This window comes from Borostomias antarcticus (assembly GCF_949987555.1).
Source record: "Borostomias antarcticus genome assembly, chromosome: 2".
NCBI lineage: Eukaryota > Metazoa > Chordata > Actinopteri > Stomiiformes > Stomiidae > Borostomias > Borostomias antarcticus.
This window is the reverse complement of record NC_140235.1, coordinates 26509801-26526984: the sequence shown is the minus strand read 5'-3', so window position 1 is coordinate 26526984 and position 17184 is coordinate 26509801. Positions and strand designations below refer to the sequence as shown.

Sequence of the window (17184 nt, the reverse complement as noted above, 5' to 3'; positions counted from 1 at the left end):
GTTTTTCTCGTCTCGGATGATGTTGCCGTTTCCCCTTCGGTTGTGTGTGTGTGTGTGTGTGTGTGTTGTATGTTGTAAGTGGTGCAGTCCTCACATACCTCCTCCACCACCACCACCAGTCACCCGACTCTACATCAGCCTCAATCAGCCGTCCCGGGAGGCGGATACTAGCCATGGTGCTGAATAATTTAGTCTGTGGCCACACACACATCACGCACACACACACACACACATACACACAGGCGTGCTTGCACACAAACACACACACATGCACACACACACACAGACACACACACGCACACAGGGATCCTGTAACAGTGTGTAGGGGGTTAAAGGGCCCTGTTGGAGTGTTGGTTATGGGAGGTGTGTGTGTGTGTGTGTGGAAATATCCCTCCCGGGCCGGGCTGCAGGGGTCTGGTATCTGGGCCAGGCCCCCCCGAGGTCTCGTCATTCAATCTGGACCACGGAAATCAGCCTGCTTTGTGTTCACATACACCAGCACACACATTTATGTACACACACACACACACACACACTGTGTTCACGGTGTGTTCACAGAGTCCACACATTTATGCATTCGCACACACTTCTGAATTGCATTCACACGCACGTGCTCGCTCTGTCTCACACAAACCAACCCACACACACTCATCTGAAGGACTGTCCCTGTGTTTGCCTACTTAAAGCTGAAATGGAATTCTGTGATAAGAGCTCTGTTTCCCTGAGTGTTTGATTTCCAATTAGCCTGATTCACCAGTGTGCTACGTACACACACACACACACACACACACACGTCTCTGAAGCTCCTCACAGGTAATGACACACACAGACACACACACACATGTCTCTGAAGCTCCTCACAGGTAATGACACACACGGACACACACATTCAGACAGACACACACATACGCACACACACACAGTACATATACATACAGTAAGTACACTGCTCTGAAGCCCCTCACAGCTAATGACTCATCTGCTCAGTGGGGAAAGGGATTAGTCCAGTAACCCCAAGCACACACACACACACACACACACAGTACACTGCACACACTTGTCTCCGCTGTAGTGAAGACTAATGAGATACAGACTCAAATGTTAACGAACGTTGCTCAATCCCGGAGGGACACTTCACTCTGCTTCAGTCAAAATCGTTAGGTAACCGGCGTTGCTTCCCCGTCACGTCTTTCATGGGCTTGGGCGCGGCATGCTAAGCAAAAAGACTGGCCCTCCGGCTAGGGCGTGTAGGAGAAGGCCTCTGCGGGCGAGGCCGTGCCCAGGCCGGCCCGGTGGGGGCGTGGCGGGCTCCGCCCTGCTCGCCAGACATCCCCAGAGCGGTCCGATTTAGTTGTGGCTCAAGCCACTCCCTTTCTCGCCGAACAAGATGAGATTACCCTGTCGTGAGTTCTGTGGTGTTTGATGATCAAATAACCCGACTTCAATCGTTCTGAACAAACTGTTCTGTCCGCTATTGACTTTGTCAAAACACACTCTTTATTTTTTTTTTCCGCTGATTGATTACATCCTAGATTGACTGCGAGGCCTATGTGATTCTCACTACTTCTTCTTCTTACTGTTGACTTTGGTTAAATAGTGTGTGTGTGTTTGTGTGTTTGTGTGTTTGTGTGTTTGTGTGTGTGTGTGTGTGTGTGTGTGTGAAAGATAGTCTGATGAAGATCAGTCTGATGAAGAGCAGTGAGTTTGAAACGCCACCAGCACTTTTTGTGGTGCAATAAATCTTTAAAAAGGAGCCCTGCAGTGTGCGACCGTTTTTCTTCTTTATAGTGTGTGTGTGTGTGTGAGACCCACATTCCTAATGACAGACAGAGACCATCGCACAGTGCCAGAGCAACACAGGCAGGAAGTCCACATGTCATTCTCGCCAACATCCCGTTGAGTAATCAGACTCTATCCTGTCTACCCAATCAGCTTGAAGGCTGTTATGTAAGAATTGATGATGACAACACAATCTATGGCTATCATGGCTATCTGTGTTTATACTGGCCTATTATCAATAACCTGCTATCATTTGCTCACAAACATATCTGTGATTAAATCCTTTGAGATCAGTTTGGACTTTGAATGGAAATAGATGGGATTAGGGAGACATTTCTCAATTACATCAGAGGGGCGTGCTCAAACGTCTGCCAGTGTGAAAGGAGCGTGTGAACCAGTGACTTTTACCACCCCAGGGGTCGCAACCTCTGACCTCTGTGGCCTGCTGGCCGGCCCCTCTGTGTGGTCACCCATCCAGTTCTTAACTTTCTCTCTCTCTTTCTCTCATTGTCTCTCTCTTTCTTACACAACTCTACCAACACACACACACACACCGTGAGGAGGTCAGTGAGCTAATGAGCTATTTGAGGAGAGTCCCGTAGCTGGAAATAGACATCTTCAGATCCTCTTATCCTCCAGCGAGGCCTTCCGTAAGTCTAAGTGACGGCAGACTGGACACAACGCGCCAGACTGGACACAAGGCGCCAGCCAGGCCGGTTTAAAAGGAAGGGATCTAAAAGCGAACCAGTATCGGACCGAGCTACTGCGGGGGGGGAACTCGATCCAGGCTGGACCCTCCGTCCTTCTCGGAAGCCATGTTTTCTTACTTGAGGACGCCGCACTACATAGTGAGTAGTCGAGACGGGAGGTTGTGGAGTGTGAGCGGGGCGGGAGGACCCCCTGTTTGCGATCCGTCTTAATGACCGGAGGGAGAGTTCTCAATGGAACGGCCAGAGGTCGGTCGCGCTTTCAGCCTTGTCGCAGGACCTGTCCCGCTGTGGCTGTTTTGTACAGTATTATGGGTTAATTTATTTTAGGCTACATTTATTCAGCATTTATTTGACTTTACTGATAGAGCGGGAGCAGAATTAAACATGAATGGGTTAGCTAACGAGGCTAATTTGCACTGTAGTTCCTTGCTGTGTGATGCAGCCGTGGCTAATACCCATCGGGTATTCTAAATGTATTACGAGCCATATTAGACCATCTTCTCTATTTGGTTGGTATTGCTGTATTTTCCTGAGCGTATGTGTGACAGATTGTCCCCCCCGGCAGACAGAATCATGGCTGCCTGTCCAAGCAGACCCGGGTACTCTAGGGAGAGAGGGGTGGGATGTTGTGAATCTTCAGACCCCTGTCCTCTTCAAAGGGAATCTTCTGTGCTCGATTCAGAGGCGGCGGAAGACAGGAAGTGACCTTGGCGTTACCCCGGAGGGGAGCAAACGCAGTTCACCTCCCAGCGGTTCAGTGACAAGGAGCGGTTTTGTCAGCGAACAAGAGTTTGACATCGTGCGACATGACAAGGCCCAATGGCTGTGTGTGTGTGTGTGTGTGTGTGTGTGTGTGTGTGTGTGTGTGTGTGTGTGTGTGTGTGTGTGTGTGTGTGTGTGTGTGTGTGTGTGTGTGTGTGTGTGTGTGTGTGTGTGTGTGTGTGTGTGTGTGTGTGTGTGTGTGTGTGTGTGTGTGTGTGTGTGTGTGTGTGTGTGTGTGCGCGCGCGCGTGCGTGCGTGCGTGTGTGTGTGCGCCATTTGAAAAGGATAGGATTACAGCCGGATCTTTCCATACATTTCCTTATTAGACATCCAGTAGGAAGCTCTTAGATAGATGATTATCTGTCCTTCCTTAGACTTTTATCTTTCCCTCCACCAAGGGGACATACAGGGCTTTGCGCACACACACACACACACACACACACACACACGCACACACACGGCACAGCTGCTCACTGAAAGCTAATGGGCACACTCTACTGTGGCTTCATAACACTGACCCCCCCACCCCTCCGATCTCATCCCTCTCTCCTAAACACAATGACCGTGTGACACTCCTGACACCTCTCCTTCGACCCCCCCCTCCCTCTTCTCTCTCCTCCTCTCTTGTCATAGTCAGCTGTGTTCTCAGGGCTCGCTTGGCAAAGCCTGAATGGCCTTTGTCCCCGTCCCGTACCAAGGGCCCCTGTCCCCCTGGCCGTCCCTCTCAGTCAGTTGATGTGGCGGCGCATCAATAGACCGCCGCCCGATGGCCACCATGCCCTCCGTGTCTGACACCTCCCACCCCCCAGCTGGGCCCATCTGTACCCACCCCCGGTCCTACCACTCTCCCATACAGCTTGGCCAGAAGATGGGTGTGTCACCCCGCCCCCCCCCCCCCCCCCCCGTAAACAGCGCCCAGGAAGATCAGCAGCAATCTCTGCGTCTCAACAGCGGGGGGCGTACCAGATTCAGCGCTACGTCTTTCATTCGCAGCACGCGGCTTCTCTAATAGAGCGGGGGCGACTCGCCGCGGGATTCCGAAACCCTCGTACCTCCCCCGCTACGCCTCGCGCCGTCGCCGCTGCCAGGCTACTGTGTCAGTTGGGCCGACAACGACGACCGAACGCCGATTTAGATCGCGTCTGTACGTTACGTCGAGTCGCCCCTCGACAAGCGCCTCTCATCGCGTCCGGTCTGTAAACAGACACTGAGAGGACGCGGTGAGTCATACCCCGTAGCAGCGGTGTGAACGAGAGGCCGGAGCGCCATCACTCACCTCCGGGGCTTCCGCCACTCTGGGGTTCAGAGGAATTATTGCCCTTTGTTGAGACTCGCATGGTATTGATCGTAAAGCAGAAATGGTCAACACACACACGCGCGCACACCTGCATGAATCAACCAACCCAACGTTGGATAGCGTTGTAAGATAGCGCTTTGGTTTTGTTTGCTTTTAATCTCGGGCCACTGTTTGTTTTAGTCCTAGGCTAGCGTGGACTATCTGTGTGTGTGTGTGTGTGTGTGTGTGTGTGTGTGTGTGTGTGTGTGTGTGGTGTGTGTGTGGTGTCTTGTGTGTGTTGTGTGTGTGTGTGTGTGTGTGTGTGTGTGTGTGTGTGTGTGTGTGTGTGAGTGTGTGTGTGTGTGTGTGTGTGCGCGCGCGCAGTTCGTGTGTGTGTGTTCCAGATGTGTGAGGCCGGACGTGTGGTTTTGCTCGCATCTTTCCCTTTTACTCTCCATGCCAGAAGGGATTCTGGGAAATCCCATTGATGTACGCAAACAGCCAACTTGGCTTACATTGTCTTGTTAGCTGTGTTTGTGTTTGAGCTGTGTAGAAAGTGTCCGGGCCAGCCTACAGCTTGTTCTATCGCATCCATGTTTCGTAAACATAGTTGGGCGAAATGGATTAAATGGACCGCAAATTCCTGTCAATTGGCACAGTTGGATAAAATGACGCGCACAGCGTTGACGCCAGCTTCCCTTGACAAATCCTTCGAAGATGGAAGTCTGTTGGTATTTGTGTTGTTAGATCAGATGTTATTATCTTCAGACATCTTCAGAAGGCTTTGGTGCACGGCACGCACTCACTCAATCAATCGCGGGCAGGCACACACACACACGCACACACACACACAATTTAACCAAAGACCACTGAGAGACCTGCTCGTGAAAACTCCATGTCAATATTACATTAACATTTTAGTAATTTAGCTGAGGCTTTTATCCAAAACGACTTACAATAAGTACGGTACATAAAAAGAGTATGTTTGTCCAGAGTAAGTGAACTGACTGTACATCCCAGTCATCGTCAGTATAGAGTCACAAGTCAGTCTCTAAAGGCTGCACTCAACTAGAGACTGAAGACATTTATCCTGATTTCGCTGCTAAAAGTGGGTGGAAACCCGATCCTAAGCATATGTTGTGGCAATTTTTTTGCTAGAACATCAACCCACACCAGTGACCACTCGGTGAGTTTCCTGTCTTTGAAAACGAGAGTTTATGTTCTTTTTGAGGGATTTTGTCTATGCACCTACGGATCCATTTAGTGTGTTAGCGGTGACGGGCTATAACTCGAGAGTGCACTATTTGACGGAACTTTGATATCGGCCGTTGTATATTATCGTAAATAACTGGTAAATGGACTGCACTTATATAGTATAGTGCTTTTATCCAAAGTGCTTTACAATAAAGGCCTCTCATTCACCCATTCACACACACATTCACACACCAATGGCGGCAGCTGCCTTGCAAGGTGCTAGCCTGCTCACTGGGAGCAATTTGGGGTTCAGTGTCTCGCCCAAGGACACTTCGACATGTCGTCAGGAGGAGCCGGGATTCGAACAACCGACCCTGCGATCATTGGACGACCCGCTCTACCTCCTGAGCTATACAGCCGCCCATCAGAAATAAATATAACCTTATAACATGGCTTATAACGCTAAATTCCGAACCTGTCCTTTAAAGTCCTGTCCGTTAACTGGTTAACAAACACTGAAATGTGTCAATGACCCCCTGACCCTGCCTCTAGCCCTGTCCTACCCGCTCACCACAGCCAAACAGAGACCAGGGTTGGGAGGAAGTGTAATTAGCTGGAACCAATCAGGCTGAGGGCATTACAGCGGGATTAGCCATTAGCCAGGGGCTTAGCTGTCAGCTGTCTGCCGCGAAAGAATGCTAATTCCAGCGGAACACTGCGTCTCTTTCCTGCACTGCAGGAAGAACCAGAGAGAGAGAGAGAAAGGGAGAGATGCTGGAGTAGAAAAATATCTAAAGGGATTATGGTAAGGTCATACAGTACGGTATTTATACTGTAAGTCAATGCTCGTATGACTAGTAGGCTTTAGCTAGTAGGCCTACTTGGTTCAGGCGCCAGCCATATAAATACTTCAGTGATTTGTGGTTTATGTGGATATAAGATTTGAAGAAGAAACATGGTTAACCATCGACCACATTCCCTGTGTGGTCAAAATCAACCGCAGTTTGCTTGGCGGCGTTATGAACAGTGCAAGCTTTCGTACTGTGGCGACCGGGCAGTACAACAAGAAAAAGATCATTTGCCTGCATGTCGCCAGTCCCCCATAACTCGCCAATGTCACCGCGGCACAAAACCCCAAACAAACAGAGTGAATTGATCCTGTCAGGGTCTGGGCAGGTGAGCGGCGGTCCCTCTGTCTGCGTCCAGAACGCAAGCATCCATCACATCCCAGCTCCATTCTTCGCAGCTGTGTGTGCGTGCGTGCGTGCGTGCAGTTGTATGTGTGTGTGTGTGTTTGAGAGAAGAGTGTGTGAGTAACAGAGAACAGCACAGGTCTGCCTGCCTGTCTGCCTGCCTGTCTGCCTGCCTGCCTGCCTGCCTGTCTGTCTGTCTGTCTGTCTGTCTGTCTGTCTGTCTGTCTGTCTGTCTGTCTGTCTGTCTGTGTCTGTCTGTGTCTGTGTCTGTCTGTCTGTCTGTCTGTCTGTCTGAAGTTCTCAAATCAGAAGTGGGTCACGCACATCCCAAAATAATTAATAAGGCAGGTGCTGGACTAAAAAAGCATATGTACCAAAGAAAGTAAGAGTCCGCACACTGTAGCTCCCATTTAGATTATTTATGGACAAACAAACAATTTGTCTGAGGAAGAGCGTTGTCGCTCGAAACGTCACACCTATATTTTTTGTCCATAAATAATCTAAATGGGAGCTACAGTGTGCGGACTCTTACTTTCTTTCGTGTCTGAAGTTCTCGTAAGAGAAGGGCGTCGACTTCCCTCAAAGCGGCCATCTGTGAGACCCCCATTGTTGGCGATCAGGAGGCGGTCTGGCGTAGGTGAGCGGAGGAGACCACCCCTCCCGGAGAGAGGCAGGAGGGAGGACAGACTGGGGGGCGGGTGGGGCGGGAGTCTGACCCCCTGCTCCATGTGGACCAGTACCCTTTGACCCCTGTGTGACACACACAGAGCAAGCAGCTGCTGCAGGTTCCCAAGCCTTTTGAGGCCCTGTCCACTCCGTGAGGATCGTCGTCCACTCTGTGAGGGTACGCCGAGCAGACCTGGCCCACCCAAGCTCTCTCTTGCTGGAGGGGCACAGCGTGGCATCTGTCTGGCTCTGCCGCCGGCTCCCGGCACACGGCCCCAGGCATCCCATGCAACAGACCCGTATGCGCACTCACACACACTCACACACACACAGAAATGGAGAGGATTTGTTTTCCATCATCCCCGTAGGGTTATATTATCTGAGCGACGTTTGCTTTCTCTCACACCCCGACCCCCAAAAAATTGTAAAAGAACAGACGCGTGAAAAAAAACGCCCACATTCTGCTCCATTTGGCAACTATAAACTGCCTGGTATAAACTAGTATAAACGTGTTGTTCTAGATATGAGTTGGTACACCACGCTTTACTTCCAGTAAACCTGTGTACTGCACACACACACACACACACACACACACACACACACAACCACAACCAACATGAACATATACTGTAGGTGGGCTTTATAGCTCCTACAGCAGCTAGGTATTAAGTGTATTTTTCCTGGTTCAAACTGCCAAAGCCGCCACGCACAAACTGAGCGGATTCCGAGGCTTCGGCTGGTAACTTCAGCCACAGAGCTCTGCAGGGCTGTGATAGGACGGCGTCTCGACCACTTACCCGGCAGCGCCGCTTGGCTTGCGCGCGAGGGGGAGGTGGCCATGCGGTAATTTCCCACAGACTGAGCTGACATTTCAATTCGGCGGCATCCGCTCGGAACCCAAAGGTTAATTGGCCGCCGCCCCGTCGGTCGGTCCCGCCGATGCATGAAACGGCGAGAAACCGAGCGCGTTGTCCGTTGTGGTCGCCGTCATACCGTCACAGAGGAAAAAACGTCCCTGGGTTTCTCTTAACATTGCTTTTAAAAAACAAAAACAAATTCCAATCCAATTCCAGAGTGTGTGCATGCGTGCGCGTGTGTGTGTGTGGCATCCTTCCATTGAACACCATTAACGCCAAGATCTTTTGGGAATTTCTATGTTTCAAACTTTCTCACTTGGTTGCACGGTGCAGCGAGTTCAGTGTGTTTCGTCATCAGATGTGTGAAAAGCATGAGCAGACCACGTAGTATCCCCACTGCATTCTGGGGCAGAGGAGAGCTGGTTTCTTTGGGGGAAAGATAGGTGTGTGTGTGTGTGTGTGTGTGTTCAGACCGTTGAGGAGATAAGTACTGGGGGCTGTGCGTGCGTGTGTGAGTGATAATGATGATGATGATGGGGTGGGGGGTGTGTGACTGGAACCCAGTGAAGTAGGTCAATCTGGTCATATGACCTCAACCACCATCACCTCCGCCTCCTGGAGCATGATGGGAGAGATGGTGGAGGGGCGTTGGCTGAGCTGCAGAGAGAGAGGGGGAGAGAGAGGGAGGCAGAGAGAGGGATGGAGAGAGAGGGAGTAGACCAGAAAAAAAGATGACAAAAAAAGGAATGAAGCGTTTGCGTGTGAGAGAGAGAGAGAGAGAGAGAAAGAGGAGGAGAGAGAGAGCCAGACGCATGGCCACCACGCCACTTTGAGTTGTCATGGACACCGAAGCAGGGCAGATACCCCCCTTTCTCTCTCTCTCTCTCTCTCTCTCTCTCTCTCTCCCCCTCCCTCCCTCCTCGCTGTCCCTCCCTCCCTCCACCTGAGTGAACTTAGCCTGCTTTAGTCTAATTCAGTTCTATGATGTCCTATGACGTAACCTGGTTCCAGGGAGGATGGCGGAGCGGGAGGAGGGAGGGAGGGAGGAGCGTGCTGAGCTCGGCGCTGGCGGTTCTGGCGCGGCGCCGCCCTGTTCAGCAGGAGCCCCGGCTACGTGTTCAGTCTTAACACCGGGCAGAGTGTGTCACCGCACGCCTCCTCCAGAGAGCCTTGTAACCGTGTCCCCGGACACAGAAATGGACTCAGCCTTTGTTTGATTGTTTGTGTGTGTGTGTGTGTGTGTGTGTGTGTGTGTGTAGGGGGGGGGGGGTTGGAGGCTTAAGAGAGTGTGTGTGCGTGCACACAGGTTTATGTGTAACTCTGCATGAGTGTGTGTGTGTGCGTGCGCGCGTGCGTGCGTGCACACAGGTTTATGTGTAACTCTGCATGAGTGTGTGTGTGTGTGTGTGTGTGTGTGCGTGCGGGTGTGCATGCCCTTGGGTTTGGTGTGTCCACATCTGTCAGGGTGAGTGTCCGTATCGAGGGGTGACTGAAGCGTTATGGCCCGAAGGGAGTGAGGGCAAGAGCAGCAGCGGTTATGTTGTGTGTGTGTGCGTGTGTGCGTGCGTGAGTGTGCGCAGCAGAGAGGAAAGAATGTAGCCGTATGGGTTGCCATGTGTGTGCAGAAGAGAGAACCCCTCCCCCTCATGCTGCGTTCCTCCTGGCCTCCTCAGACCCCGAGCCCCACCTCTGTCTCCTCACCTCCCCCACGCAGCCCTAGGGAGACACCCAGTGGACGCTAGACAGAACTACAACAGGTTCCCTCTCGATGCCCTCACACTGACCTGCATTCCTCTTCACTGGAAATTATTCATGCTTTCATTTACAGTAGAGACACTGAAGCGTCCGGGGCAAACGCATTTACCGGGGACATTGGGGCGCACCATTATGGGAATGGCCTTTCTGCTGTGAGGAGTGATGGAGAGGGGGTGGTGGGAGATGTAGTTGGTTGATAAAAACATGCTACCTCATGTGAAACTACAAATGAACACATTACTATCCAGCTCACGTTCCCTATCAAGTTAGCCCGGCCTGACCTAGCGTAGTTCCAACTTCCAACTTCAAATACTCAATTAAACGTATTAGTTCAGCACACACTGTCTTCAAATACTCAATTAAACTCCCCCGTGAACATGAATTAATCATCTATCTATCTCCGGCCCTAGGTGTGCCAGAGTCCAGCTCTACACTCTGTTATAGTGCATTTTAATGTGGCTGCACTAGAGTTTACCCACACCATGGAGCTCATTTATCACATACCCAGCTAGCTGACAGGCGGCTAACACCACTCTGCATTCCACTGCAGTGGTCTCTCTCTCTCTCTCCCACTCTCTCTCCCCCTCCCTCTCCTTTTCTCTCTCTCCCTCATGCTCTCTCTCCCCCTCTCCCCCCTCTTTCTCTCTCTCTCCTCTTCCTCCACTCCCCCTCTCTCTCCCTCTTTCTCTCTCTCCTTCTCTTCCCCCACACCCCCTCCACCCCTCTCTCCCCCTCCATCCCTCTCTCTCTCCCCCCCCTTCTCTCTCCCTCCCTCTCTTCCTTCCCTCCCCAGCTGTGAGAGCGATACACCCCCCTCCCAACAGTAGGCTGCCCTAGTAATAACCTTCACCACTTGGGGGTCTATCCAACAGGAAGTCCAGGATCCACTTGCAGAGTGTGTTGCTTTGCCCCAGGACCCTGAGCTTGGTGTCGAGCTTGGGTGGGGTTATACTGTAGTGTTGAAAGCTGAACTGTAGTCAATGAACAGCAGTCTCATGTAACCCGACACCTTCCCCTTGCTCTTGTCTAGGTGGGATAGGGTAGTGTGGAGGATGTGGGCAATCACATCCTCTGTGTATCTGTTGGGTCTGTATGTGAACTGTAGGGGGTCTAGTGTGCTGGGCAGTGAGGAGCAGATGTGTTCCTTGACCAGCTTCTCAAAACACTTCATCACCACGGAGGTGAGAGCTACCGGGCGGTAGTCATGGAGGCAGGCTGGTCTTGGCTTCTTCGGTACAGGGATGATGGAGGACTTCTTGAAACATGTGGGGACGATGGACTGGGCCAGAGACAGGTTGAATATACTATAATAGATCTACCCTTGACCGGCCTGTCTGTCCGCTGTCTGTCCTCTGTCCTGTCGTTCACCAGGGTCCATCATATCAAAACATAATCTAGGGATTTAAAGGAATAAAAAAAAACACAACTAGAATTTGCCCACCCATAAGATACTGATACGTACAATTTTGGGTCTGGGCTCATGGAGTAAAGGTCAAGCCTCTCCAGTAATTCTGTCTCTCTTCTACAGGGCGACTGTAGCTCAGTTGGTAGAGAGGGTCGTTCAATTATCGAAGGGTCAGTGGTTCAAATCCCAGCTCCGACTGTCGAAGTGTCCTTGAGCAAGACACCTAACCCCAAATTGTTCCCAATGAGCAGGCTAGCACCTTGCATGGCAGCTACCGCCATTGTGTGAATGGGTGAATGAGAGGCCATTGTGGCAATTGCGCTTTGAGTGCCGCTAAGGTGGAAAAGCGCTATATAAGTGCAGTCCATTTACCATTTACCGGTGTGTTTGTGTCTGGTCTCTGCGTGTTGGCCGGTGAACGGGCAGAGGTCAGTGAAGCCACACCAGCTCAGACGGACGGTCAATCTGTCAGCGTGTCTCCGGACTCCCGGGTGACCCTAGCCAGACGCACACAGAGCCTGTTTAACTCCACACACACACACACACATGCAGACGCACAAACACACACGGTCAGTCAGTCAGTCAGTCTGTCTGTGACAGAGGAAACCCTGGGGGAGGGACCGCTCACTTACACTTCCTGTTGTGTCAGAGCTGTGTGTGTGCGCGCACCAACTGTCCATCTGGGAGGACACCAGATACTCCGACACCATCAGTATCTCAAGTTTCCTTCCACCTCTGACAGACTCACGGAGCGAGGGAACCAGACGGACGGACGAAAGGAGAGATAGTTGGAGAGAGAGAGAGAGAGAGAGAGAGAGGGCGCCTGGCCATGAGCCGCTTCAGATTATTTAAAGGCTACAGGAAGCCAGAGGAGGATGACGATGAGGTGTTCCTGGCCAGCCCGCCGCGAAACAAGGTGATGTTCTGCTCCGAGGCGTGGCGCGCTGCAGGAGGAACGCTAGTTTCAATCAATCAATCAATCAAAGCTTTATTTGTATAGTTTAATTCGGTGCCGTATCTTCAGACCACCTGGCGTTTTAAGCGTTACCTGTTGTGCGCGGTTCTAGTAGCAGGTATCATTTCTCTCTGTGTTTTCCTTCGGGAAATGCTATGTTGAATTCGCCCGCCTCTGTGCTGAAAGTAATTGATTGGAGTAAACCTTTGCAAGACATCAGTAATTAAGTAACGTTATTCTTGTGTCAGGCAGCCAGGGGTGAAAATTAACTTTTTGGCTCACGGTGAGTCACCTGCCAAGGGGACTGTAGATGAAAAAATCTACCGGCCAAGTATATATTTTTTTCTGATAGCCTTCCGAAATCTAGTCGCCAATTGGAAATTTTACCTGCATTTGGCCGGTGGCAGGTGTTAATTTTTAGCCCTGCAGGCAGCCTATCAGAATTGGGTGAATATTCGTGTTCTTAGAGCTAAACTACTTTAGTCATAACTATTTTCTAAAGGAGGCCACCTTGTTCCTCCTGGCCATGATGCTGGACACTATTTTGGAGTTGGCTGCTCAGCTCTTAGTTGCAAGTGCAACAGAAAGATTTAGGCAAGTTGTGCAATTACAGTACAGGAAGCTTCTCTAGTGAGAGGGAGAGTGTGTGTGTGTGCGTGTGCACGTGTGCGTGTGTGTGTGCAGGCATGCATGGGTGTTTGTGGTATATCCATGAGACTTGTTATTTGATGTGTGATACATTTCTAGAGTCTGTCCCTGCAGATGTGGGATGGATAGTATATATATTCAGTTACTGTGTGTTGAGGAAGAGAGCCCTGCGTCCCTCTATGATAGGCTATGTCATGGTTTGTCTTTTTACCAGCAACAAATAGCCAGTGTGATGCTACAGTCCGATGCTGTTGTGCGTGGTGTCTGGTAAGCATGTAACGGTAACCGCGGTATTACGGTAACCGCAGTATTTTTGGGTCACGCGGTAACCTTGGGACTGGCTCGGTAAAACCGTAGGCTAAACTCACTGTTCTGGACTGATCAGATGTCTTAGTTATATCAAGCTAACTATTGGCATCGGTGTGCTTATCGGTGTCATATTTATTAAGTTTGAGTAATTTACGATCGAGCTAGCTAACCACCTTTAGCTCAATTGGCTCAGTTGCTGGTTAGCGATGAGAGGCGGAGTCCCAGCCCAGCTGATAACCCTCCGTTGCGGGTTGGGGGGATGCAACGGTCGGCTGGGATCCTGCCTCTCATAGCTAACCAGCAACTGGTCACGTAGGGCGCATGTTCAATCCACACTAGTCACGTAGCGTTCCGTTGCCCTGGAGGTCCACCCGTCTGTGAGCGCAACAGAGGATGCCTGGGATAATTCACTGACAACTTTGGCCTTTTCCTGCTCATAAAGATTTGTCACGATCTTCTCAGCAAAGTGGGTGCGCGACGGGATCTCGTAACGTGGCTCAAGCACATCCAGCATATGTTTAAACCCCTCGTTTTGCACAACGGAATATGGCCTCATGTCTGCAGCTATAAACACCCCAATAATACCTTTTGTAAGAGCTTTAGCCCGGTCGGATTCTTTAGCTAAGGGCTGCTTAAATGCCGTGGTGATGAGCGGTTGTTGAGCAGGAGGTTTTTCAAGCTCTTCAGCGCCGCCGCTAGCCATGTCTACCGCTGGCAGCGCCTGACTAGTGTGGATTGAACATGCGCCCTACGTGACCACGTCGCCTACATCCTTTTGTTTTATTATTTTTTATAAACCCATCCGCGGACCACGTGCGAACCGTATAGATTTTCTGTAACTAGATGTCAGAACCATCTAGCCTAGATCTGCACCCCCCCCCCCCTCTTGTCCTCCCATCGTTTCTTTCCATTCTCTCCCTCCTCATCTCTTCTTTCTCTTCGTCTTCTGTCGTTTTTTTTCATTATTATTATTATTTTTTTAGACCTGTCACTTCTTTCATCCAGTCTCCTGCCGTAGAAGCGCAGCATCAGAGATCAGACCTGGGCTCTCTGCTCAGCCTCTTTTCCTCTTCTTCTCACTGCTCAACACACCATCTATACCCACGGACCTCCTCTATCACTGCTCAACCCACCATCTATACCCACAGATCTCCTCTATCACTGCTCAACCCACCATCTATACCCACAGACCTCCTCTATCACTGCTCAACCCACCATCTATACCCACAGATCTCCTCTATCACTGCTCAACCCACCATCTATACCCACAGACCTCCTCTATCACTACTCAACCCACCATCTATACCCACAGATCTCCTCTATCACTGCTCAACCCACCATCTATACCCACGGACCTCCTCTATCACTGCTCAACCCACCATCTATACCCACAGATCTCCTCTATCACTGCTCAACCCACCATCTATACCCACAGACCTCTATCACTGCTCAACCCACCATCTATACCCACAGATCTCCTCTATCACTGCTCAACCCACCATCAATACCCACAGACCTCCTCTATCACTGCTCAACCCACCATCTATACCCACAGATCTCCTCTATCACTGCTCAACACACCATCTATACCCACAGACCTCCTCTATCACTACTGAATAGTGGTGCAACGGATCATCGTTGATCCGTGATTGTAAGGAAAGCAGAAGCACTTTAAATTAAAAGAAAAAAACTGTACACATCAGAAATGTGTTTAATAAATGCTATGGCGTTTTTTCCAAATCTTCTTCCTCTTTAAATTTTGTGTTTTAAAACTGTGTTTAATACCGTGATATACCGTACCGTGGACCTTGATACCGTGATATTACCATGAGTTTTTGATAGCGTTACATGCTTAGTGTCTGGGAATAGTTTTATCCCACCAGTTTCCTTAAGTCTTCCTTGCATGGACAAAGCTCTGACTAAATGCTAGATACTGTCTGAAAGTGTTATTGGTCTGACCGCCTACCCTCAGGCTGTAGCTTGGGCCACTTAGAGAAGAGAAACCACTTTGAGTTAAACGGGGAAGTGTCCCCTCTGGTGGGGGTTGTTTCCTGGACAGACTGGAATTTAGATGAAACTGACCCGAACCGGCTTTAGGGGCTGACTCCATTTCACTGTGGCGAATAGTTTTACATATCCACTTATAATTTCTCACAGAATATACCCCTAAAACTCAGTTAAACTCAAATATCCGACTCAGTTTGGTTTTTGGCGGGCGAGTTTGCACCCTGACTACAGGCCCGGTGGAAGACGATTGGCCGCCCTAGGCAAAATAACGAAGGTGCGCCTCGACAAGTTGTTGGACGGGGGGGGGGGGGAGGTGTGGGGGTGCTAGCGGACAATTCCGATTGTCGGAAGATTTGTTGAGCGGGAGCAATTGCCTTGTTGAGAAGTGTGTATGCGTGTGTGTGTTTGTGCGTGCGCGTGTGTAGCAGACTGAAGAATCCTGGCTAACCGTCAACAGTAGGAATCTCTGGTAGCTGCTGAGGATATTGAATAGTGAAAAATACTCCTATTATCTCAAGCCCAGCAGGAAGGCCCATCTGTTTCCATGGATGCCTCTGGTGACCCTGTTTCTTCATCGGCGCTCGTCACGCCACCCCATTTCTGCCTCACTCCTGACCAACATGGATGACAACCTTCTTTCATTGAACAGGGAAGGCAGTGTCATCTGGAAATAGTTCACCCGTTGCATCTCAACGGAAATAAACAAAAATACACCTCCACAAATAAGGCCGGCATCCCTGTTAAAGTCCTCACAGAGCATCTGACTGAGTCTGCGAGTACGTCTGCGAGTACGTCCACTTGTGTGGACATACAGTAGGCCTTCCTAAGCCTGTGTGTGTGATGTATATAGTGTGGTGAATCATAGCTTTAATGACCGCTAATTCTGAAATAACGAGGGGATTTCAGGTTGAATTCTACAAATCACCACACGAGCCTGGTCCACAGCGCCACCCCCCCCCCCCCCCCCCGCCTTCTCTCTCATGTCGCTCCAAACCCAAAAAATATTGTGCCAGCTTTCAATGCTTAATGGCTGTCATGGAAACATAACTCTCTTACTATTGTTGCGCCACCCAGACGGCGCAGCATGTCAATTTTCGATGCCAGCTTTGACTTTCTCCAGCCCCAGAAATAGCTGTGTTTTACAAGAGGTGTCTTTTCTTATCGGGGGTCTCTTCGTCTCCAGTCGGTCTGTGGTTCTGTGGTGTTGCTTAGATGAGCAATCAGTGCAGCCTATTGGTCAACAGAGGGCTCTGTCCTATCAGTTAAGAGACTTCCTCTTTTCTGTGCCTTTTTACTTCCCCTTGCAAGCGTTGCACCATGGCACTCTCTCTGCATCTGTCTCTCTCTCTCTCTCTCTCTCTCTCTCTCTCTCTCTCTCTCTCTCTCCTTCTCTCTCTCTCTCACACTCACTCTCTTTCTCATCCTCTCTCTCTGTCTCTCACCCTCTCTCTCTCTCTCTCTCTCTCTCTCTCTCTCTGTGCAGTGTGCGCTGTACACTATGTACGTTTTGGGCAAGCAAGCCACTTGACCACAGAGAACCGATATCGAGGTTCCCAGGAAGTCCCCTAGCCGTCCATATATAGTTAACGAGTGTGCAACAGCGTCTGCTTGCCCCATCATGTGCCTTCTGAGTTCCTGATTTCCTGCTTTGTGTACATTGTGCTACTA

At 50.4% G+C, this 17184-nt stretch overlaps 1 protein-coding gene across 5 annotated transcripts in view; it reads left to right on the top strand.

Annotated features, from left to right (window-relative positions):
- LOC311325996 (rho GTPase-activating protein 12-like) overlaps positions 1-17184 on the top strand; it is a 53607-nt gene that overhangs the window by 22083 nt on the left and 14340 nt on the right. The window lies entirely within an intron of this gene.